Below are 26,749 nucleotides of genomic sequence, written 5' to 3'. Positions count from 1 at the left end.
TTTTTGCACTTCATATCTGTTACAATCAGATCTGCACTTGCAGCTGCCACCTCTACAAAACTGGAAAAAAAAAAAAATCTAAATTAAAAAAGAGACAAATGTCACCCCTGTCACTTCTGTTCAGGTGATCATACACTGTGGAAGTAATTAATAAAAGAAATATATTTGTTAAGTAAATATCACGTTATCTCTCTCATGACTGCTAAGAAATGTAAATCATTTATACACATTGGCTTTAAGATAGGAATTTGGTGATACTATTTGAGAGTTAGTGTTACCATGGTAATAGAGCATTTTTGGCATCACCAAAACATTTTATTTATTACATGCATTATATTTAATTCCCGTCTATACAGATTTTTTATTTAGTTAATCTAGGCATAAATCTTATGTGACTAAACTTAAAAATCAAAAAAGTTATGATAAAGTTAAAAGCTTTAATATTTAGAGATTTATTTAGGACAACAGCTAATTAAACTACAGATAAGTTACAGCTTAACCTCATCTCAGTGGTATGAACTGTTAATAATGAGATAAAAAGAGACAATTAAAGACAAAGGATAATGCCTGACAAACTCAATAAGCCTTAAATTTTCTTTACTTTGATTTCATTATCTGAATGAAAAGGTAGTCTTCTGTATTTAGTGTAATATCTTGTAGGTTTTTCTGGCTTCAGTATCATATTCTAAAGCTTCTCATTCTCATCAGCAGTCCTTTCACCTCCCTGCAGAATCTGATCCCATCCACAGTGTTTCAGATGCTCTTGTAAGACTTCATGACTTCCCCTGTAAATAACTCCATAACCTCCGGTTACATACTGACAAAGTGTTAGAAACATTTTACGACAAGCCAACACTGGACACTGCAGGTGTTAACAACCATTTGTTGAGCCAATTGTAGAGGAAGGAAAGAAATAATACAATTCTTGAAGGCGCTGCCTACAAGCAGTTCTCACTTTAGCAGCTCTAGGACAGGGGCATTTAATCTTACCTTTAACCTGTAACAAACATTTCACTCTTCACTGGTGAATTCCACTGATGGTAGAATATTTAGGGAGAAGAATCAGTTTAAAATGTAGGATTGTTTACAGAATTGAAGCTTTGGGGAAATAAATGAGAGATGTGTGTGAAGGCAAAAGCCCCAGCATGAAAAGCTAGTTTATTGTTTTGCATACGTTAAGTTTATCACGAACCTATACTGTATATCCAAGTAAACCGATCTATCTGATCTATTTATGTGGTGCACATGCTAACTGACTAAAGCTACAGTTGATTGAACTTCTGACTACAAAAAAGAAAAAAGAAAAAACCAAGTATCAGCCACAGCAGGTTCTTCAGGTTTTAATCAGATTTAAAGCATGGATCCCTTGCAGCTGTTATTGACAAACTTTACTCTGCTAGATAAGCCTCATTGTCAGTCCTTATCCAGATTAAAAAACTCCTGAGACTCGTTTCATTCTCATGAGGCTCAGAAGAAGAAGTATCCCAGCACTGTGCTGGATTGCTTTCTATCCTGAGGTATAGTCATATCAAGTGACATCAGATTCATGCAGGCTTTTCACACGGCCCAAGGTCGAAGTCTTTTCACAGTCCCCTACAAGACCAGATGCTTGCCTTTCAAAAATGCTTTTTCATTTTCTGCCTTTACCTGCTCTGCTTTTCCAGTGTGTGTGTTTCCTATTACTGCTATGGTGGAGTCAAGTAACTTATCCACACAGTTTCAGCAAGTCTGACAGCTTATCATCCGAAACTGAATCCCTGAAAGAACGAGCTGTGTATCCCTGGAGTTGTGTCTTGACATCAAATTCTTGTCATCTCCCCAGAGACCACACTGAACACACATCTGAACACACATGAAACCTTGATGTAGTTCTCCGGTCACTTTGCTGGTCCCCTTTCGGCAGGCTTCAGTCATTACTCTCCAGAGATGCTGCTCAATATCCTTGTCGTTTGGAAATTGGACTATTACGACTTGTTCCTGGCAGGTCTTCCCCTGTGCACCATCACCATTGATCCCGAACGCAGCTGTACATGTCCCACATTATTCCACCACACTTGCAATTTATCCAAATGGTGTCTATCTGCTGAAATAACATTTAAAGCACAGATTCGTAACTAAATAGTCTTAAACAAATCGACTCCACAACTACAAGCCATGTATCAATCCTTTGTTTATAGCACTTTATCAAGCCTCAAATACATTTCAATCCCTCAGGAAACATGGTAGATATGCATGAAGGCTCTTCTCTGTACTTGCATTAAAAAGTGATGGAATGAACTCAGCTTGAGTGTCTGAAGCACTAAACGATGGCTTTTAAATGAAGACTAAAGTCTCACCTCTTCACCAATCACTTAAACAAGCTAAAACAGACAGAATTAAGAACTTCTGTATTATCTTCTAAATCTAAGCTTGGTTTTCTTTTAATTGCCTTTTATTTTAAATTCTTTTTAAATTTCATTTTGACTCTATTTTGGCTATTTTTATAAAACAGCATTTCATTACATGTCAATGAATTAATAGATTAATTGAATTTTAGATTAACTCTTCCGTGTGTGAATGGGTGTGTGAGTGTGTGTGAACCATACTTTACACCAATATCACTGACATCTTTATCCAGACTGAATTGAACACACTTGGTTTTGTTTATTGGTCAAGCGCAGGAGACCATCACTGTTGTCTTCATCTATGTATGTACAGTAAGTCTTTTTCTCACAGTGACCCAGAACTGATGTGAGCTAACTAAACCTTAAGTTCTAAATATTCTTTTAATGCCAATACTTTCAATTTGTATCTATCTCCTTGTATGTGTTTCTCCATGGCTCCTCAGGCATGAAATCAATTTTCTTATTTTTCTGCCTTAAACAAAAACACACACAGAATAATTGGTGTTAATGTCAAGCTGCTTTGATGTAATAATATTTCTCTCCTGCATATCTGTAGGGATAAAGAGTGAAAGATTGCGGATAGGGGGTTTGGGGTAAGACAGGACACCTTTCTTCTTTAGAACAAGAGAAAACCAGAAAGAATGAGAGAGTAGAGAGATGGGGAGAGCTGTGAGAGACACCCTAATCACTGTGTAGGATTTACTGCACTAACAGCGCTGCCCTTTTTCACTGCAACATAATTACTTTTTCACATTTCATTACAGAATAAAACAAATACAATGCCTGTGTGCATGGCGGTTGGATGAAAAGCAGTTTCAGCTAAACGATGTAATGGGATTTCAAGGGATATGTTAACCATTAATGGGGAAACAAGGCCTCGGGACAAAAACTAGACAAGGGTGGAAGATGTTGCTCTCAACAAAGTCTTTTAGAAGTGGCCATTATTTCATGTTTCTGTTCAATTCCACTGGTGTTATTAGAAAATTCATGGATAAACATCAAGTTTAAATTTGGGAATGTTTGCAGAATTAAAGCTTTAAAGAGTGGAAAAGTTGTGTGTGAAAAAGTAGAGGGATGACAAAACAAGCAACCTGTTTTGAGGTACATAACCACCTTGCCCAACTGATATATACATACTGGAATAGCTTCCTATTATTTTATTTATTATTTCCCCATCAAAAAAGAAAAAACTAGCTTGTTTTGCAATAAGAGAAAAAAAAGAAAGTGGGTGGCTCAGTCTTGTATATGTCAGCAGTTGTTCAAATAGATTTTTGGAAACCAATCTGTTTGAGCAGAGTGCTACACGTACTAATGCAGCATTTGAATATATCTTGGAATTTATCACCTCAGGCTATGGAGAGAAAGAAAATAAATGCTACTACTGAATGTCTTAGTATCAAATCAACATGGCTGCCCAAACATCAATAGCAAAATAGCACTTCGTTCATTTAAAACATATGTATTTTGTCCTAATCTAAAGCAAATAAAATCATTATTGACTCTGTAGTTCCCAATTCTGAGGAAAAACAAGAAAAAATAAACTACATCAAACTCATGTACACATAATTATCTGCCTAGCTTCATGCTAACAAGACAAACATCAGTTCAACAGTCTAAAAATAGTATATTCTGAATATCATTCCCAAATAAAATTATGTAGTTTTTTTATGTGATAAATTACTATACTTTAGTAAACATTAGTAAACCGTAGTAAACTATAATATACTATAGAATAGCATTTAGAGAAGGGGCGAAAGACGACATGTTGCAAGTATGCAGTTACAACTGGTATACTGCAGGTACAACTTCATAATGGCTGCAATTAATTCCAGTTAATTAAGTCAGTGTTGTCATTATGCACTATAGTTAAAAATGAATTAACAGACACACAGACAGACAGACAGACAGACAGACAGACAGACAGACAGACAGACAGACAGACAGACAGACAGACAGATAGATAGATAGATAGATAGATAGATAGATAGATAGATAGATAGAGATAGCGATATATTATATATAGGCATAGAGAGATAGGGAGAGCTGTTCTAAGACAGTTTTCAAAAACATGCCCACTTAAATTTTAGTGCCATTTTCAGTGCTACATAACAGCACTTAAAAGATAACAGAGCATAACACACACACACACACACACACACACACACACACTTATTGAGAATCACAGCACATTTTATATAAAGCATTGGAAATCGATTCCTGACGACTGAAGCAGAACACCTACAGTAAATCAACCTTTATTGTATTCTATCATGTTCCATTTCACTACTACAGCTCAATTTCAGAACTACACCTCCCAGAATGCATAAGGGAAATCAAAAGTTTCACATTAACAGAACTAGAGGCTACCTCACCGAGGGGTGATGAAATCCCAAACAGAAGAAAATTGGAGGTCAGTCTAATAAAACAGGGTGAATTACGCGTGGGTGGACATTCGTCTAATTAACGGTAAAATGTCTTTAACGAGCTTTAGAGAGGTGGATAGGGAGGGGTCTGTTGAGATAAAGTTGAAGAGAAGTAATAAAATGTTTCTGGAATTAAACTGGCTCATGCCTACAGGGATGGAGAGGAAGAGCGAGAGCAAGATCTCTACTATGGTTGATCCCCTCTCAACAACAGTGCAGACAGACTACACACACAAACACACACTTCTAATCATATACACATTGTGTGCATGACTTAGTAACACCCTTGAGTGCAGATTTTTCTGGGGTGGGGGAAATAATGGTCCCTTTTAGCATTGGTCCTTCATCTAAGCTGTAATTATAGCACATTTGCACTTTTATACACAGTGGAAAATTATAAGCAGTATATCTGAAATTAAATTAAATATCAATTGCTACACAATCACACATTCACAAACACCTACACACAGATACACAGTTAAAACGGATTCTCCATTACTGAACAAATCGTCTACGCTCAATAAGCAATTTGTCATTAGCCTCAATTGTTTATATATCACATCACACTGAAGGCTACACTGTGTACTATATCTGAAGTGAAACCTCAAGAGGCAGTTTATCAAAGGACAGAGATGATGGAAATAAAAACGAGTAAGAGTAAGAGAGTATCTCTATATATAATTAGCTCTGACAGGTAATTGCTGATGGAGTGAAAGAGACTTGAGTCCTCTGGAAGGATCTGGGATGCCCTCACTATCTATGGGAGAGAGTCGGACTGGTTACTCCCGATTCTCAGTGCTGTCAATGACTCCATCCTGTTCTATCAAGTGATACATCAATACTGCTGCTTCGTATCCTTCAGTAACCATAACAAGGAGAGAAATTGGGACATTGCTGCAGCTTGTCTCACAGCATTGTATTAGGTGTGTCAAAGGAGGTGATCTTACAAGTGATACATAATGAGAAGTATTCTGGTGCAAAACGAATCAGTTGTGCCTTTACAAGGGTAAAGTGGTGTAATATGCCTTCCCCAAATACTCACACAGAAAAGTAGGCTTGCAAAAAAAAAGTAAGCTCTTATTCAGTTCTGCTGGAGTGGAGGACTGGGTCACACTGGGAATTACTGCTGCAAAACAGTCTTTTGTCTGTTATGTCTTTTTTGCATTTTTCTAGTCAGTCTTCTTTAATGAGGACAGCTACTGAGGCATTTGCTTATCTTCTCCTACAGTTTTGAGCCTACAGAGAAAAGATCTGCTTCATCCTGGCCTAAAAATCTTTGAACATTTTGATTTTACTGAAAATAGACGTTGATGTTTTGGCTCAACTGCTTTCTGCAACTATGGCTCCAGTGCATCTGTAATTGCTTTCACACTTCACTGGTCTAAGCATTGAGATTATTGGAAATGAGTGGGGATCAGTGGAGAGGAATAGAGATAAGATGAGAGGACTGGTGATCATAGGAGATTAGTGAAGAATGGAGATGACTCAGGATCAGTGGTGATGAGTGAAGATGATTGGTGGTGAGTAGGAATGTAGTTTAATGGATAGAAGAGGAAGATGATTGGAGGTGATTTCCAATAAATGGAGATGCATGCAGGTGAGTGGAAATGAATAGAGAGAAGTTGAATGGAGAGGAGAGGATTCAAGATCATTGGACATTAAAGAAGAATGGAGATGTCTAGGGATGAGTGGTAATTTTAGATGAATGGAGGAATAGAGATGAGTGAAGATAAACAATGAAGGGATGGAGAAGAGTGCATCTTACTGGTGATTAATTGATATTTTTGGAGATGAATAAAGAAGAGTGGACATTATTGGAGATGAAAGGAAATGAGAGGAACATGACTAGAAATGACTGGGGATGAGTGGAGGTGAGTAGAGATGTGTGGGGATAAGATTAATGGATATGAATAAAGTTGAATGGGGATGAATGGAGATGAGTGGACATGAATGGAGATGAGACAGACAATGAAGGAGAGGAGATGACTGGGCATTATTGGAGATGAGTGGAAATGAAAAGATATTAAAAATGTGTGGAGATTAATGGAGGAAAGTGGACATGGATGGCAGTAAATGAAGATGAGAGGAGATGTTTGGAGATAAAAGAAGTTTATTGATGATGGGTGGAGATGAATGGAGAGGAGTGCAAAAAAAATGAGTCTGGATGGAGATGAGACAAATGAACATGAATGCAAGTGATTAAAAATGAACAAAGATGAATGGACCTGAATGAATATGAGTGGAGATCAATGCTCGAGTAGTAATAGAAAGGCTCGGGAGAGTTCCCAGTGGGTTGCTCGTATTTCCGGTTGATTAATGTGAGCGAACAACATTACAAGTATCTGAAGCTGTCCACAGCCAGGCTTTGCATATAAATGCTCCGACACCATTACAAACTGTAAACCATGATGAAATGAATACAAATTCAGATGAGTAAACTGATGGGCCCTCTCCCTAAGTGATACAGCATTGATTTGCCTTGAATTTCAATTAGATAGCTAATGAGTCTCAGACTAGAGTGTAAAGAAATGATCAAATTTGGCTCCTGCAGTCTTTTTATATGAGGTGGAACCATAACAGAAACCAGTGAGACAGATATAGAAGAAAATAAGCTCTTAATAATTATGTGGTATATTTGATCGTTAATTAAAGCACAAATCCTATATTCAGAACAGCATGAAACAATAGAAGAAAGGAACCAAGGTAGCACAAACACTCATTAACTGTCAAGTGTCTCATTTAACAAACTTCTTAACCTCCATCGCTTTTAATTTCATTAGCAACTGAAACTCAGTGTAATTTGAGTGTTACACTATTATATATATATATATAAAGTTATATATAAGTTTATTGTATATATAAATATAAAACTACCCTAAAAAGAACAGGGTTAAGTTAAGAAATAGGATATCATCATTTAGCTAAAAGCAAAAAGATGTCTATTGATATTGTAGAAAGTGTGTCTGAGACCTGTTTTTAAACTCCTCTGTATTTGAAGTGGGCCGTTCTGAACCAAAGAAGAGAAAACAAGCACAGCTTCTGTCCACAGTTTCTGTACTACGCCATTAAATCCTGTGCATTTAAATAATGTTCCACTAAAAACAAGGAGGTTAATTTGTACTTTTAGTGAAGATCTTTTGCACCAAAGTACTGTGATAAGAAAGCCAACTGAAAATTTAAATTTTTTTGACACTCTGCTGAAAATGAAAGAAGCAAAACCATTCACGTTATTTATAAAGGTTAACTTGTTTCCTTAGCAAATGGAAGTAGCTGTATTTCTTTTAGCTGAAGTTTTAAACTGGCAGTCATGTTGATAATGTTATTCTTAATGGCTTTTCTGAGCCATTGGTTAATTCTGGAAGTGACATTTCCACCTCTAGCTGAAGTCACATGAGGTGCAGTACACTTACATTTCAATCCATTATTTTTATTATTTCTTTTAAATGCTAGGAAGCTGAGTACAAGTCTGTAATAATTTGGTTGACTGATTCTGTGCTTCACACACTCCATTGAAAGACTGCTTGACCTTTTTGCTTTTTGGCAGGTTATTTCTTTGTGTTTAAGTGATATTAAACGTAATTATAAATGCTTTGGTTGATGGTGTACTCAATCAACATCTTAATGCACACTAAGCTCTAGCTATATTAATGAACAATGTGCTTGTTTCTACATTTCCAGGAAAAAATATGTATGTCAATAGTCAAAGAGTGTAAAAACATGCTGTGTGTTAAGGTTCTCACATGTCCAACATTTGGTAAACTAGCCTGACCCACTTGGTGTTCCATATTTTATAGTTCATATTGTTCTTGACTGTAACAGGTAGCAACTAATATATGAAGGACAGTAACAATGAGTGAATACTTGACTAGGCACTAGTTTTTCCAAACATATTCTGGCCCAGTATCATCAAACCTCAACCCAAGTAAACATATATAAGAGTTTATGTAGTAACGTGTTAGCACTTGTATAGTCAAAACACTGAATGAGGAAATATCTTTTAAATAATGGTGTTCTTTCCTTCAAGAGAATCCATGTCAAGATGCACTGAAACTCCTATTATGGCCGTAACACTATGTTGGTCTTTCCCTTATACACCATTTTGGAAATGGAATTTCCCTTATACACCATTTTGGAAACTTTTTGTGAAGCATATTATTGCAGATTAGTGGCATAAAACTGCTCTGTTAGTAAGTGGAACTAAAGAAGTCTCTCATTATCATGTCAAATAATTTTTTTTTTTATTTAGAAAGATTGGAAAACAGTACGGGGGCACGATGGCTTAGTGTTAGCACGTTTGCCTCACACCTCCAGGGTTGGGGGTTCGATTCCTGCCTCCGCCTTGTGTGTGTGGAGTTTGCATGTTCTCCCCGTGCCTCAGGGGGTTTCCTCCGGGTACTCCGGTTTCCTCCCCGGTCCAAAGACATGCATGGTAGGTTGATTGGCATCTCTGGAAAATTGTCCGTAGTGTGTGATTGCGTGAGTGAATGAGAGTGTGTGTGTGCCCTGTGATGGGTTGGCACTCCGTCCAGGGTGTATCCTGCCTTGATGCCTGATGACGCCTGAGATAGGCACAGGCTCCCCGTGACCTGAGGTAGCTTGGATAAGCGGTAGAAAGTGAGTGAAATCAGTACATATTTCATTTTGTATTAGTTCTTCCTTTGTTGAAACTAATGCAAATAAAGCTTAAGACACCTAATTTCCTAGATTTGTTCTTGAATAGTTACTATGAAACATTTTGTAATGCATTACTTACCAAGTTGTGTACCTGAGTCAACAAACTGCAAGTCAATAACACACAGTTCATGCTCATGTATTCATGCTCATATTTGCATGCTTTAACACATAAAGCTATACAAAAAATTCCATCTATGTAATCAATGATCGGGGCCCTGCCTCACTCATGCTACACGAGGAGTGTTGGGTCCTGTTGCGCAGCAGCACACAATAAATTGTGAAACCTTTTTACTCTTGTTTGTGCCTACCAGTGTGATACTTTATACTTCATTTTTCTCAAACTTCCACAATAAGGATTACATTAATGATACAATTTGTGATCAGTGATCAACTGAGATCACCATCACTTATTGTACATTGTTCCCAACAGCCAACCACTGGTTCCCAATTTCTGGTGACTTTTTGCATGCTTTATCTACTTTCCAATGAAAGGAACTCAAAAAAATAAATAAATAAAAAATCATGATCTGTTACATATCTAGCTTGGGCAGCCTGTAGCAAAATTATTAAATAAAGAAAAGGCTGTATAGAGGGTTAAGATTATATGAGGGATATAACTAACACACACACACACACACACACACTAGCACAGCTAGCAAGCGACAAGATGGCAATATATTATACATCAAAAGTTTTTCCTCCTGCAGGTATGACACAGACCAAACAACAAACAAAAGCCCAAGCTGACCGACACACTACTAGCAAACTTCTTACTCCATGCAGTGATGATATCAAAGGACTGAACTACAATGGACTTGATTTCTGGAAAACTTGAAAATACACTCAACACATACAACATACAAAAAAAAGTACAACACATGACAGAGGCAAATGCGAGTTCATATCTAGCAGCAAGGGATTTGTTTGCAAGCTCCCCCCAGATAGAGCTGATTTTTCCAAAGGTGAAATTTTGAAGTTCCACATACAATTTGGAATTTGCAGGCAAATTAGTTTCATAAAAGAGAAATGAATCTGTCTTGAGATTACCTGTGGTGCTTGGAACATAGTCTCTCTTCTCTGGACAACAAGCGGTTTCTCAGCTTGCCCTTTTCAAAAGGTGAGGCTGTGGGCACTGAGCCTGTACTTGCTCATTATCTGTCTCTGCTTTGTACATCTGACACTGAGGAGATACTGTACTCTGCCAAGGCATATTCCCTGTTTAAAGCCTGATACCGCCTCTGACTTATAGCTTAGCATTGACACTGTTCCAGATATTTGGCTTGCACATTATTTTGAGCTGTTTGATGTTTACACTGATGATGATCTGGCCATGTTCTGGGTTAGTGTATGTTACAGGGTTAGTGAGCCTGAGAACCAGAAGATTAAGTGCACTCTTCATGCTTGAACGCTTGCTTTCGTAATTGCTTAAAATGCAGTGTTTCCTTGGGGATCACTGAATGCATGAGGTGGGGACTTTTTTCTATATGTTTATAAATAGTGTGAGTCACTCATGCTCTTATTAAATAACAAGTCATTCTTTTTATAGCATGGAAATGGTTTGCTTCTTACCTGCTCAGTCATATCTGGTGATGTGGATGAAATCCATTTTTGCTTTCTGCATTTCCACTGGTGTCCCACAAGACTCAGTACTTGCTCCTTTGCTGTTCTGCCTCTATATCTCTCTACAGCTCTGTCCCTTAGACACTATGCTCAGATATCAGCTTAGATGGCAGCTCGTAAGCACTTGAATTTAATAAGATAAAACCCCACAACACTCTTGGTCCTGTGGACTGTCCTAGGTCTTAGATTCCAGATTTCCTCTCAAATGTTTCAAAAGAAAAAAAAACCCTTGATATTTTTAATCTGTATGCATTGCTGGTGTTTGGGTTTTGTCTTTAATTAGTTTTAAAAAAAAAAAAAATAAATTTTAAACATGCAGAACCTTTTTAGCATGATATTGTGCTTTAATTTTGTTTGAGGGTTTCTTGGGTTTTTTCTTTTTTTGGAAATGCTCATGCTCTCCTTACATCTCTGTCTTTCTCTGTAGTAAGGAGGTCAAGTACCCTAATCATGCCAGTTGAGAGGCATTTAATGTGCTATTGGGGTGTCTGATCCCCAGGGTTAACAGGTTACCCACTCAGTACAGAGAGTCCCAATTTCTGCTGGAGTGGGTCTCTGGTCACCATGACAACACGGCAAAAATTTGCAAAAGTACTTGTAGAATGTGGAAATGATGTAATTGGACTGAGTGACAAATCGCAGAATTGATCAGCAGCGACAATCTGAAAGGCTAAAAATTCTTTAAACTGTTTTTAGAAGCATCCTAGTGTTACCATGGTAGCCTAGAAAAACATTTCACAAAAGGGAAGTTTTAACATCCGTCTTTATCTTACTCGTTTTCTCATTTTTAATAACCATTTTATTCTGGTCAGGTTGCAGTGGATCAGAACAAAAAGACTTCTCTCTCTTTTGCACATAAAAGGAAAGTTCTAGCTCTTTAAACTCTGGTTACCTGCTAAAGTAAAAAGGATGAAAAGTTGTGTTTAAATATTCATTCTGAATCCTTTTAAAATTACCCTTACTTACTGTCCTGTTAAAATGTAAGGAATTCTCATCACCAGTCTCGGTCACATTATCTGAGGTAAAAGTCCTTCACTTTTGCTTTTAAACCCGAGCCTCATTGTCTTTTCACTCGATTTCTCTCTTCATGATAACATTGGTGTGGAAAAAAACACTGATTCATTCAGTCAGTTGGCTAAATGTTCGTTTAAATGTCTTGTGTCATTTACACATCTGAAAACTTGTGTGTAAGCTACAACTTAAAAACAGTGAGTCTGTCTAAAGATATATCTTTCCAGCTCACAATTTGATCATAGAAAATAGTTAAATGTAACTATTTAAATTTAAACTTAAACTAGAGTGTTTGTCAAAGGGTTACGATTATGTTTCAGTTGTAATAAAGTCTACTAGAATGTAAACCAAAAATAGAAAGATCAAATAAAACAGTCTACTAGTTTTAACTGAATGAGAAGGCTTTAGTAGAGGATGCAATAAATAATGACTTGCTCTTGGGCTTGCCTGACATCATGAGGTCTGGATGATTTACACTGTGTTTACATCGTTTTATTTGAATGTGTATTCTGAATTCTGTCAGCATGCTTTGTTTCAAAACTCCCACACAATGTGGTGCATGTAAAATAGATGCAGAGAACAAGGATATTGTTTTATTGTATTTTTTTGTTCTTCAGATCACAGTGTAAGGGCACATAGACACACAGACAAGAGAATCAAACTATAAGTTTAAAGCAACATGTATTAAATTAATATCATTAAAATTAATTTAACCACTCACTTTAAAGATTAGAAATTTATGATGAAAAATGAGTAATCACTGATCATAAGTTTCATCCATGCACGTTTGCTTTTATCTCTGGAAATGAGATGTGAGAGTCAGAGCTTTTGACTAACCAGAGCGACATCATTTTTTTACTCGACTGATCACTCAATAATGGCCGATTATTTCAGTGAGTTTCCTTCTGTTGGCTAAATTTCCATTTAGAAAAAAACTGAATTCACATTTTACCTGTTGCAGTGTAGATAATTTGGCAGCTGATATTTTTAATATTTCAAACAATTGATAAGAGCTTGTGTCCTTTTTGCTACAGCACATGACTAACAATGAACATAAAAAGCTGCAAAAACTACTTTCTTCCCACCTTTTTATACAAACATCTAATTTAATAGTTATAATGTCACTTTACCAGCATTTCTAATTGATAATGAATACCTTCATATATACATATCCAGAGCACTTAGATGCTAAGTGTCAAGACATGCAGAATTTAAAAAAAAATAATAATAATAAATAAATTAATTAATAATAGGGGGGCACGGTGGCTTAGTGGTTAGCACGTTCGCCTCACACCTCCAGGGTCGGGGTTCGATTCCCGCCTCCACCTTGTGTGTGTGGAGTTTGCATGTTCTCCCCGTGCCTCGGGGGTTTCCTCCGGGTACTCCGGTTTCCTCCCCCGGTCCAAAGACATGCATGGTAGGTTGATTGGCATCTCTGGAAAATTGTCCCTAGTGTGTGAGTGCGTGAGTGAATGAGAGTGTGTGTGTGCCCTGCGATGGGTTGGCACTCCGTCCAGGGTGTATCCTGCCTTGATGCCCGATGACGCCTGAGATAGGCACAGGCTCCCCGTGACCCGAGGTAGTTCGGATAAGCGGTAGAAGATGAATGAATGAAAATTAATTAATAATAATAATAATAATAATAATAATAATAATAATAATAATAATAATAATAATAAATAAATAAATAAATTCGCTTTTGTCAACCACTTTATTCTGATCAAACAAAATTATTGGTACATTTGGACTCTTGTATTTAGGAAGTCTATAAGTTCTACTTTGCTTGAGTGGAGGATGCAATAAATACAGAGTTTTTGTTCTTGGGAAAGTAAGAAACTGCCTTGATAGTAATCATGATTTGTGGATGATTAGCATGCCGCCGACATGCATACTCCTAATCAATCACAGGGCACAATGCACACTCAGGTTCACACATAGGCACTTTCTCTCAACCAATTCACTGACTGGCTAAATTTTGTTCGCTGTAAAGAAACCAGGATGAACGTTACACAGAAACTCCATAATATGAATATAAACACACCCGGAGTTGTGAAGCAGAAATCCTACTCAAAACATGGTATTAATAAATGATGATACCCAAGAAAAATGCCCTAATATCAGAAAATACCAGATAAGTCCAAGGCAAAGAACACAAACATTTAAAAAAACATTTCCAAATACTGTTGCCTAAAATTAATTTTCCTACTAAAATAAAGCATTGATAAATAATTTTTTGGGGCAATTTATTTCTAAAAGATCCTGATAAAATGCAACTGTTAATGTAACTAACATTTTTTGCACCATATAACAAATTACCACACCCGTGCCAGCCAATCACAAACACTGTGGCTATAATATTATACAGTATTGTGTTTACTGTTACACACCACCGTGCTTCGGAGCAGAAACACAACCATACATAATTTTAAAAACATCCACGTGAGACAGCTTTAAAACATTCAGTCTTCATAAAACACCTTCATTCAGGTGTGAACATTTGACTCACACCTGAATCAAATCTTTGGGTTTTGTCCAAGTTAACAAACAGAATATCAGTGTGTATACATGTCTAATTAGTACATTTGTCTTATTGAGACTAAATTGCCATCATGAGCAAAAGATTTAAATTCTCTTATAATTATGCACACATCTGCACATGCACAGAAGAAATTGCTTTCTGCATTGCAAAATTAGATGTAATTGTTAAAAATAACAACAAAACACGTTTACATCATAATACCAAATTGCAACAGTAGCACATCTTTCTCTGTATTATTGTGTGGTGTGTGTGTGTGTGTGTGTGTGTGTGCTTGCGTGTGTGTGTTGCTGAGTCAGCATTAAGTAGATAGCTCCGCAGAAACTGCTGATTGAGCATGTGAACCATGCATTCTCATTATAGCTCACAATACGCTCCAGCTATAGGTCACCTGATGACACACAGACATGTATATATTCACATTTCTTTGATAATAATGTACCTAATGAATGTTAGGCTATAACTAAAACTAAACCCCAACCTCAATAAACCTTTTACACTTTAAGACCTTTGTTTTCTCTCTTTCATTTTTTTTTTACATTATTATTATTATTATTATTATTATTATTATTATTATTATTATTGTTATTTTATTTTTTTATTTTTATTCCACTGTGGAGACGAGCATAACCACAAATTAAAACGGCCAGATATCCAGGCTAGGATTAAACGGGCACAGAAATGAATGATTGCTTTTGACAGTATAACGAATAAGGCCAACATGAAAAGAGAAATGCTTGAAAATTAATTAAACAGAAATGCAATGCTGATGTTAGAGGAATGCTAGGTTAAATAAGCTTATTTACTGTATGTTTTTGTGTATTGTATCTCTTATTTCCATTACATCTTGCCATGATCCAACTGCATTCAAGGCAAAATTATTCATTCTACTGTAAATGGGGAAAAAAAAGAAACTAAATCCTTCAGACATCTCAGAGACCGGCATCGCTTCTCTCTTTTCTTTTTTAAATCCTCATATGCAATGTCTACAATCTCTCACAGAACAACCTCCAAGATCCTAACTAATCTGGCTTCAAAGCAGCACATTCAACAGAGACTGCTCATCTGGCCATCACAGACAAGCTACATGCTGCCAGATCTGCCAAACTGTCATCAGTCCTCATCCTCCATGACCTTTCAACTGCATTCAACAGAGTCAATCGCAAAAATCTCATGTCCATCCTCATAAGTCTTGGAGTCTGTTGCACAGCATGGCAATGGTTGGTCATAACAGGTTCTCCATGGATGAAATCCATGTTTGCTTCATGCAGAGTCTACACTGGTGTCCCACAAGACTCAGTACTTGCTCATTTGCTGTTCTGCCTCTATACTCAATCTCATGATGAAGTCTTCTCTCTGTCCCTCATACACTATGCTAAGATCTCAGCTTAATTGGCAGCTCATCAGCTAAAACTGAACTGCTGTTCATTTATCCACTCATTTAAGTCCACATAGTTCACTTAGGTTCTTGTTCAATCCCTCATTTCAATACTGGACTAATGCATCTCACTTCTGGCAGGTCTGTCTCTGAGCACCATTCCACCTCTGCAACTGATCCAGAATGCAGCTGCATGACTTGATCTCAACCTTCCCTATGTTCTCCAATCATCCACACTGCTACCCTCCCATTTCCATCCTGTAGCTGTTCCACATCAGATTTAAGACCTTGACGCTTTCCTATAAAGCCAAAAAATGGACCAGCACATACTTACCTCAAAGCTCTTTACACCCCCTAACACCACGCTCTTTCTGATCCTACAGCACTGCTTGAATGGTTCCACTGTCTCAGTGTAAAAGGAAGAGATGCATCAAGAGACAGAGATGGGGGACTCGAGTCATATGACTTGACTTGAGTCAGACTTACTGTAAGTCGCAAATTTGAGACTTGAGACTTGCCTTGACTTTGACTTGACATTCATGACTTGAGACGTAATTGTGACTTGCACATGTGTGACTTACTCCCACCTCTGTCAAGAGATGCACTCTTTTTCTTTTCTGCACTGGCAGGGTAGAATAACCTGCCACTAGAGACCTACCTCTTTGGAAAGAACCTAAATTAGCACCTATTATGACATAAATAATTGTTTGTTGGGTGTAATAGTCTAAAAAGCTCTGTGTGCTTTTCTTACCAATTGTATAATTAATCTGTGACCTACGGAATCAGAATCAAGATATGGACTTCAAAACACTTGGAAGTGGAAATGGAAATTGCTCTGGTTAAGGCCATGTTCCAAATGCCATACATGCATGGCATATTTGGACTCATCAGTTCAACTTGTTTCCCTTGCTCCAGTTTTATAGGTGACTCCATTTAGATAAAATGCTAAATTAAAATGATATTTATTAATAGTATAAATCATTTGATAGCACACCCTCTCCTGCTCTAACCTGGCCCTACCGCCACGTGAGAATAGGTTAAATATTCTAACTGTGAACCCTAAACTCACTAAGCCCTTGGCTGGAGTCTATCAGGTCTATACAGTGAATTAGTCCACCATTTGGAAAGCAATTTTCTAGGTAATTTCCCACATCTTAATTTTTCTTGGTGGTTATAGTCTTGCAGTGGAAGCAGAACCCGCAGGAATAAAGGTACCAAACTGTTCCTATTCATGAAAATATTAATATGCCTTTAAAATAACTGGTTACATAATTGGTAAGTAAGGACCATAAATATGCCTATAAAGCATTGCAATAAAAGATAATTAAAAATACAATCACATGCACCTTCCCCAATAAAATAATGGTGCAAAAGACATATCCTTGATGGTAAAACCCCAAAGAGAAGTAAAGTTTTGTCCCTTTTCTGAGAGTGCACAATGACATAAGAGGTTGGCTAGTGGTGTTGGGAGAATACAATGCCCAGATCAATTTCAAAAGCATCTGCTACTATAATAAAAAGTAGTGGAGGACCTGAAAGTGGGCAATGGCATTATTTATTAATTATAGTATTGGAGCTACACATATGGAACTGGATACATAAATCTAATGTCTTAAAACTTTACATTTTAAGACATTAGATTACATTTACAGCATTTGGCAGATACAAAAGTGCATTTTGCATTTTGGATCATTTGCAGAGGACGAATTACGTTCATAGGTAGAACAACTGCTGAGCAGCCTGTGTGGACATAAATGGCCGAATCCTTCTAATGTAGTAGAGAAAAACCGACATGAGCGTGTCACATTAGCAACATGCGAGGAAAAGGACAGTTGCATGTCCATGGTTATCCCAAGGTTGTGAGCTGTAAATTAAGAGGAGATCAGATCGTTATGCAGGGATATGGCAAGATCATGTCCTGGGGATGAATCACCAGGGATGATCAGCAGTTCAGTTTTGCTAGGATTGAGTTGAACTGATGAGCCGTCATCCACGATGATATGTCTGCCGGGCATGCTGAGATCCGAACAGAAGCTGTGGCATCCAAGGGTGGGAAAGAGAAGATAAGTTGTGTATCATCAGCATAACAGTGGTGAGAGAACCCGTGCGAGAAAATATCTTCACCAAGAGAGTGAGTACACAGGGAAAAAAGGAGAGGACCAACTACTGAGCCCTGTGGGACACCAATGGAGGGTCTGCATGAACAGATGTTACTCCGCTCCATGATAACCAATCTTCTCTTATATGTTTCTAAAGATTGAAAGAATAAAATCAATAAGACATGTATAAAGTCAAAAACATTTACTGAAAGAGAGACAGGGCTTTAATTAACTCAATAACATTATTTTAAAATGCCTAGTGTCTAAAGGGTTTCCATTCAATTCCCTCCCTGTGCCGAATCAACATTTAGGACCTGTGTGAGTCTACTTTAGTAAAATCACCACTCTACAGCAGTCTTCATTGTATGTCTCAACCCAGATCTTATCTCTGGGAGCCATTATTTGTGTACATATGGGAGTCTTTCATGGCTGCAGGGAATCAAATCAATGTGTGTTGACTGTGCATGAGTACTTCCTCAGGGCTAAATTGTGTGTTATATCATTATGTGGCCAATGTGTGCGTAGTGACCTTTAGAACAGGTTCAGACAGGAGACACACATTTGCTACAGTGTCATGGGTGCTCTTAAGCTGTTTCCAGAGCAGAGAGAGCTGTGGGGATGTTTTACTAAGAGCTTTACTTTGACATTCAGTCCACTACATTCCTACCTCTATTCATAGATCAAGTATTTAAGCAGTTTGCTCTCTTGTTTATTATTAAGTTGCTGAAGGCGTTAATTTGTGAAGCCTCTATTTCACATGGGTCTGTCATTGTTTTTTTTATTGTAAATACAAATGTTCACATGCTATTTCATCCTAAACATAACAGCTGAATATAATAGTGTAATATACTATATGAAGCTATACTGTGTGTGTATTTGTTTGTTCTGGTATGTGCAGGACAATATAAATGAGAAGAGGTAGGCAAATGTCAGGATATAGCTGACATTTAAAGGCTGCACATTTTTATAGGAAACTGCCTATTGGTTCACTCAACATCAGGAAAGAAATTAAGATGTCAGGAATAAGACAAATATATAAAAGCAGAGGATTTGATGCGGACAGGAAACATACCAGAATTCCAACATTTGTGTGTGTCAGTCATAGGGAGCTGAGGAAGACAGCTGGCTGAGCACATCCTTCATCGATCAGTCAATACATCCAGAGCAGCTTTTCTGTAGAGAACATTTTGAGGTGCAAAATGTCCTGTTTACGTGTGTGTGAAATCTCTCTATACGATGCACCCGAGTCAGCAAGTTTACCTAAGCAGAAGGTTAGTTTTTAAAAGGAACAGATAGATTAATATAAATTCCCACTAGACCTTTGAGTAACTTGAATTAGCTCTGCCCAATTATATACCAACATTTTAACACTTTCAATGTCTATTTAGCTGACTAAGTTATTAAATATGTCAATTGAAACCGATCTCTAGAAGGTAATTGGAACTAAGGGACCGGGACATGCTCGAGTATCGACATGAAGACCAATCAGAGTTGCAAAATTAATGATTCTGTAGCAGTGACTAGACAGATCATTTGAGCCAATTTGATGGTTCTCTTTGCCTTCCAACGGAGTGCTGATGATCAGACAAGGAGAACGAAAATGGCAAATCAGGTTTAAAATGTCTGCCTTAAGTTATGTTTACAAATACAGACAGCAATTTATCTCTCTGAATTTATTGCCAGAGTTATTCATTTAGATATAAAAGCTACTGTATGCTGACTCCTTTCATATTCACCAAATCAACATGTGTCTATTTACCTGTCTCCATCTGCCCCAGCATAACATTCCACTAAAAATTTTTCACCACCTGAATAACAGGGGCTTTAAAAATGAAAGAAGTCAAAACTTCAGTTTACATTTTAGTTTTTTTTTTTCTGATGCCAAAGGCACTTATATGAAAAATCTGAAACGTGTGGCCAGAACAGCATACAAATAAATAAAAAAATAAAAATGTAAGAGAGTAACAGCTGGTCATATTAGATTGGAGTCTAAAATCTATTACCAGTTGTCAATTTATAAGGGTTGAACAATGCATTACAGGCATTAATACCTGTATATAATGTAAGTCTTATGACAGTGATTTGGGGCAAATTATTATAACAGTCATTGTTTTAATTTTCTCTAATTGGCTTCCTGCAGAAATGCGTAACTTGTTCAAACCTAAAAACACTCCATTCTGATTGTCTATCCTTTTGAGTAATTTGTATTCAGGTTGGTTAATATGTCAATTTATTTTCATCTAGTTTGTCTTCTAAAAGCATTCTGGTGGGAAAGAGCATGGCAGAATAAATAATTTGCTTTTTATGCTTATTACTCCATCTTCATTAGACATGCACCTTCTCAGTCACTGTGGTGTGGGTCATAGATGGGTTTAGTATGGCTACTTAACATGCTATTTAAATGAAACTCAAACACCTAGCAAACAAACACCCCAACCCTCTTCCAAGGACCAGTGTACTACATTGCAATGATGTATAGCTTTCACATAGCACATGCCCTAAAACTCATTGAGCACACACTTTCCTGAACACCATTTACAGTGACGTTCATTTAAACACTCCTGCATTGTTTGTGATAGGAGTATCTGTGTTAGTTTTTGGTCAAGCCACCTATAGTCCATCTAACCTTTCTCACAGTTTCATTTAGCTTAACATGCATGGATTTGTCTTGTCTCAGTCACAAAAGTAAAGGGTAAACAAATGAGAAAAACAAAAGCTCATCGCCATTTTTCTTCCTTTTGTATCAAACTCTGTTAAGCAGATTTGTTTTGTTCTTACACTGCAAAAAATTGACTCAAAAAATAAATAAATAAATAAATAAAATTTCCACAGGCATGAAAAGCTAATTTATATGAGTGCGCAGTGTGATTTTAAATGCATTCAGTTTTGGGAGCAAGACAAATCCGTGCCTGAGCAGGACAATTTTCTTTAAGCGCTAAATAAATCTGTTCAAAAGTACTGTAGATGGAATCTTTATTGGGGCTTAAACTATAGTGCTGTCAACGTTTATGGCAGGAAAGTAATTCCATAGCGAGATTCAAAAAGAAACTTTCATCACCAAAAAGACAATAGGTTCAAACTTGCATTAAAAAAAAAAACATTTTGTGGAAGTCAAAGTCTTCTGTTTTTCAATTACTGGACCTATTTTGTATTTATAACAACAGGGAAGATGATTCTGCTTATCAGATGTCCACCCCTGTTCCAACAAACCACAGTGAACCTTCTCTTAAAGATCAACCTCTTTCTCCCTGTGTGTTAGGCTAAGAATAACTATTAATATATTTTATGATTACTGCAGAACTGTTCTACGGTTCATATTTTTAGACATTGCTGATATACAATGCTCCTGAATCGCTGTATTCTCATGATAGCATCTCCTAAGACCAACCTCATGTTTCTCTTGGGAAAGACAAATCTAGGACAAAGTCTCAACATTTCCAGCCTTCAGTGCTTTAATGAGAGCAGAGTATAGACTTCATTAGTGCTTGAAGTTGCAGAAAATTTGAGAGTGAAAGTTAGCAGACACTCTCTTCCTGTCTTTCTGGTCCTCACCTCGCTTATTCATGCTTTTGTTATGCCTTTATCCCAAGCTCACATCCATTTCTATGAAAACACATTGCACATGATGCATTAATGAAATGAAGGGTATATTATAGCCTCCAATCTCCTTAACATGGTTTCTTTTCACATCTGATAGTTTTATATTATGTCTTACAATGGGTCATTAAGAAGATATTTCCTCCACTATTTCATTTTACTTTTTTTTTTATTACCTTGTACTACAGTTATGCGTCTAATACAAAGTGAGTGTGTATGTCCAAACACAGGACTGAGATGGATATGAAATGATAATTTGCTTAACTATGTAGATCAAAAAATAAATAAATAAATAAATAAATAAATAAATAAATAAATAAATAAATAAATAAATAAATGGATAAATAAATAAATAAATAAAAAAGAGAGAGAAATCTCATTAAGTGAAATAAAAAGCCAAAAAGATTTTGCCCTTTTTAACACATGAAGGTGATCAAGGAAGGAGAGGTGAAGACAGGAAAGAGAGAAACATGACAAAGAAGAAATTGAGCATAGAGAGCAGGAGGATATTGAGAGCAAGAGATTAATGGATGTTCATGTCCATGGACTGGAGGATGGTGCCAGATTAGGCACCTGGGTCTCCTGCCTATGGTGTCACACACACACAACTTATGCAATATCTACCCCTTACCTCAGTAGCCAAAGGATCTAGTGGTTTGTTTCTATTTGCATAATAAATGCAGGGCACCTAAAAACATGACATGACTTATGAGATTGTAAATTAACAGCATATGCATGTTACCACTGAGTGCTGTTTCTGTAAAACTGTTTGCTAGGCAACTAATTGCAGCTCAACACAAGGTCACTGTAGATCATGAGTTTAACTCATAATAAAATTCAAAAGTGAAAGTGTGTAAAATTTGCAATGCACAAAAATTCAGACAAGACAAAAAAAAAAAAGTGGCAAAAATGAAGCATGGGTCTAACTTCCAATCATTAATACTGCTTTTATGTCTGGTCCAGGGCACCTTACATTTACATTTGCTAGTGTTACACAAACTCTTGCCGTACCAAATGTTTGTGTATGCTCTGTAATCCAAAGTTTTATGCTTTGGATTACCCTATGGCCATGTTTAATGTGTTTTGGCCTATTGTCTGCCTTGGATTCAGATAATTTCACTTTCTTAAATAAATCTCTTTGCACAATATTCCAGCTCTGTCTCCATGATAGACGGATTTTTGCCGAAGGATTCAAAAGGATCCTTCAGGATCCACACAGCGTCCACAAAGGAAGGATCCACACAGGCTCATAGTATAAACATATGCTTAGATTATCGCATGTATTCTATTCCCAGTTCCCGAATTGGCCAGATGGTAGGAACTCAAAACAATATACCAGAGCAAACATTTGATTCGAGCATGTATAAATGCATTATCTATAAATATCTTGCACAGGCATTGTGTGTGACATTTGAGTATTAATTTAAGATGTAAAAGCAGTTATAGGTGTGAAAAATTTGAATGCTGAGAGAGAACCAACAAACAGAGTTGTGGCTTCTTCATGACCTGGCCACAAACTCAGGAACACCAATGGGCAGTGAAACAGCTTTTACCACAATGGACAAAAGCCAATTTATATCTGGTTAGAAAGAAATCCGCCCTGATTTCTGAGTGTCAGGATAGGAAGGATTTACTGCACAAACCCAACACACCCCCTATGTGGAAGCCCTATAGTTAGTTGTGGTTGAATTGTGTCTCAGCTTGTGTGTATGTTGCTCACGTTTTCTATCTGAATTGAATGTGTATCGCTTCAGTTCCTTTGTTTGGAGTGTGTTTCCAAGGAAACAGACCTCAGTCAGAATCAACCAGCATACTGATAGATTACACATGCATTCAAACACACTCAACCAAGATGCCATGCTAGAGAATGCAGGAAGTGAAATTTTAGGTTTGAGTCATACTTCACTGGTAACATGTCCAAGTACTGGGCACAATCAGAGAGTTCTGTTCAGAGTGTGTTCACGAGCAACAGTGTCTGGACAGAAATCAGGAAACTGATCGATATATATATATATATATATATATATATATATATATATATATATATATATATATGAGGAATAATACACTATTCTTGTTAGAAGCCAAGTGTATTTTGGGTAGGAGAAAAAAATATATAAAAAAGAAGAATTTCAGTGTAGTCCTGGGCTAGCCAAAGTGTGTAACGCTGAGAGAAACTTTCTGCACTAAGCATCAATATCCCTGTGTGATGGGTCTTTTTTTTTTTTTTTGGATTTTAAGGGTAATTTCCTAATCGGAGAGAGCATCAGACTAGGGAGAGCTTTTTTTTTTGGGTCAAACATTATACAAAGGGAATTATGGTGAGCAGTCACACTTCAGTTACAATTTAACCATTGTACCAAATATTCTTAAAACACATTAGTCTGTGGTAAACATACTCAACCTGGATACTTGCAGCTACAAACCTTCCTACTAACTTTTCCATATGCATTTTTGCCATCCCTCACAAGTAATATAAGTATAAGTACAATGTTTTCTCCAGTACTCGACCTAAAATGCAGGTGTGTGGAAAAAAGCTTCTGCATATAATCCCAAATCTGACTTATTACACGGTGGATGGACTACCCCAGAACTTGGATAAAGATGTACCAGATGCCTTATATCATGACTGGAGCAATCACAATTATCTAATGGAGGTAAGCTGTCCACTTGTGTGGAACGTGTGGACTTAAAGACAGAAGCTGTCCCATAGACAAATCTGTCCATGTTTCCCATAGATTTGTCTGTTCCCAAAAGCAGCAGTTACACTTAATGATGGAGGAGGAGAGCGAGGGTGTAGGGGAGAAAAAAATAATAAGAATTCCTTACCTGTCTGTCCAAGCATTCAAAAACTTTTCAGCCTTAAGACAGCATAAACAGAGTGATGGGAGAGATGTTTCGCCCTTGGATGGACTTTTTCCAGTTGGGCTTTGATGATCTGACCTTTCTAAGGCGGCATACGGACTGAAGGCTGAGAAGGCATCCGGAGAGAGAGAGAGAGAGAGAGAGAGAGAGAGAGAAATAAAAAGTTTGCCCAAATCTGTGCCCTACTTTGTATGATGTGTTCTTCATATAGGAACCTTTGGGCTATGTTTATTTTTCTTCACTTTACTTAAACGTAGCTGTAATTGGACACCCTGTCTAAACTCCCTCTAGTCATGGATGGAAAGTGCAGCTCAAGCATCCTCCTAACTTTAATATTGAGAAGGAAGTTGGATATAAAACCTTTATGCAAGTTAAGATTTTCTCAGTAAATCCTGCAAGTCCACAGAACACCAATAAATATTTATGATTGTCACTTAAACCCTATGCTGAGGTGACTGATAGTTCGGTGACCAGATGTTTGTGTGTGTTGGGAAACACAATGAAGGGGCTCTGCTATCTACAGGTAAGGCTTTTGTTTAAAGGAAAATAAATTGTGATACAGAACCACAGTTACAACCCCCTTGTTAGCCATTTCCCTCATGGTTCCAGGTACTTCTGTCTCAGTAGCTTTTCAAAGTACCATCAATTCTTTTTGGGTGAATTACACTTTTTTCTTTTATAACAATTTCTTCAATGGGTGTGGTTTGCTTTAGCGCTTGCTTTCTACATCCTAAGGAAATTGTTTAAATTTTACTACCCAATTTACCACAACAGAGCAAATTCATCTTGCAAAAATGAATCTGATAAACAGACAGCATTTTAGACTACTTGAGACATGTGTATCAGTGGTGAATAAAGTACCGTAACCTGAACACAGCTGTCCTTGATTAAAAAAACTACACTTTATTTCCTCAAACAAGTTTCCTATGGTCTGAAACATAATGTGACCAATTTTCTCCCCAACAAATGAAATAGTCTTGAACCAATTTGTTGACTGGGTCTCTTAAAAAAATAACAGGCTACAAAAAAAACTCTATTTATTTATATTTATTGCACATACATACACGCGTGTAATACATTAACGCTTAAATAAGCACCAATAACCAATTTCCTACATGAACAACATTGAGAGAACAAGTGAGGAAGAGAAATACTTGGACTACAGTGAGGAGAATGAGAGAAAAACTTATTTCTAAAGCTGAAACATGATCTAACCCTCAGACCTTCATTTCTACAGATACACACTTGATACTGATGTACTGAATTGTGGCTTGTGTATGAATGCATGCAGTTGTTTTGTTGTCCTTCACTGCACTTTGGATAATATCTCTGTTGAGTAACTGATAAGAAAATAGCATGAACCCTCTATGAAATCTTCATTCCTCTTCTCCAGCATGCACTTCCTTCTGATTCTATCTCTGTCTCGCTCAGTCTCGGAGAGAACAGACTGAAGATGCCCAAGGGTGGCTTGAGGTCAGATTCTTCCAACTGTTAGAGGGATTCATATGGGATTGTTTGTTTGATAAAAGCATGTTCCCTTCAGGATAGAGAAGTCTGATACAGCTCTGTGGCACTGCAGGTCACATATGATCTGTCACTCACCGCAAACTCAAGTGTTGTGTTTGTGTGTGTGTGTGTGTGTGTGTGTGTGTGCGTGTGTACCTGAGCCTGTGCATATTTATCTCAGTTGAGACCACTTGAATATGAGGACATTTCCTCAGCAATGAGACTTTGAGTGCCTCTAAATAAAGACTGTCACTCAGTTCTCAGCATGCTGTCTATGATTCCGATTTTTAAAAGCACAGTTTCTTCTACGAAATGACATGCATTTTTAACTTTCAGAAACGTTTTAGAGCCATTTTAATAATTTCTCAAAATGCATTCTGCGACAAACTATTTAGACACCTGACCATCACACCCACATATGGTTCACCCCTAAACTGTTGCCACAAAGTTGGAAGCATGCAATAGTCTAGAACATCCTTGCAAGAAGATCAAACATGTTCCAGCATCACAATGTCCCTGTTTACACTTAGCTACATAGCTTGACAAGATTTGGAGTGGAAGAACTAGAGAGTCCTGTACAGAGCACTGACCTCAACCCCACTGAATGCCTTTGGGATGATCTGGAGCTCTGACTGCACGCCAAGTCTTTTTGCTTG

Source organism: Tachysurus vachellii, chromosome 14 (assembly GCF_030014155.1).
Source record: "Tachysurus vachellii isolate PV-2020 chromosome 14, HZAU_Pvac_v1, whole genome shotgun sequence".
In the NCBI taxonomy this organism is placed as follows: domain Eukaryota; kingdom Metazoa; phylum Chordata; class Actinopteri; order Siluriformes; family Bagridae; genus Tachysurus; species Tachysurus vachellii.
The sequence above is the reverse complement of the archived record's forward strand: the minus strand, read 5'-3'. Positions refer to the sequence as shown.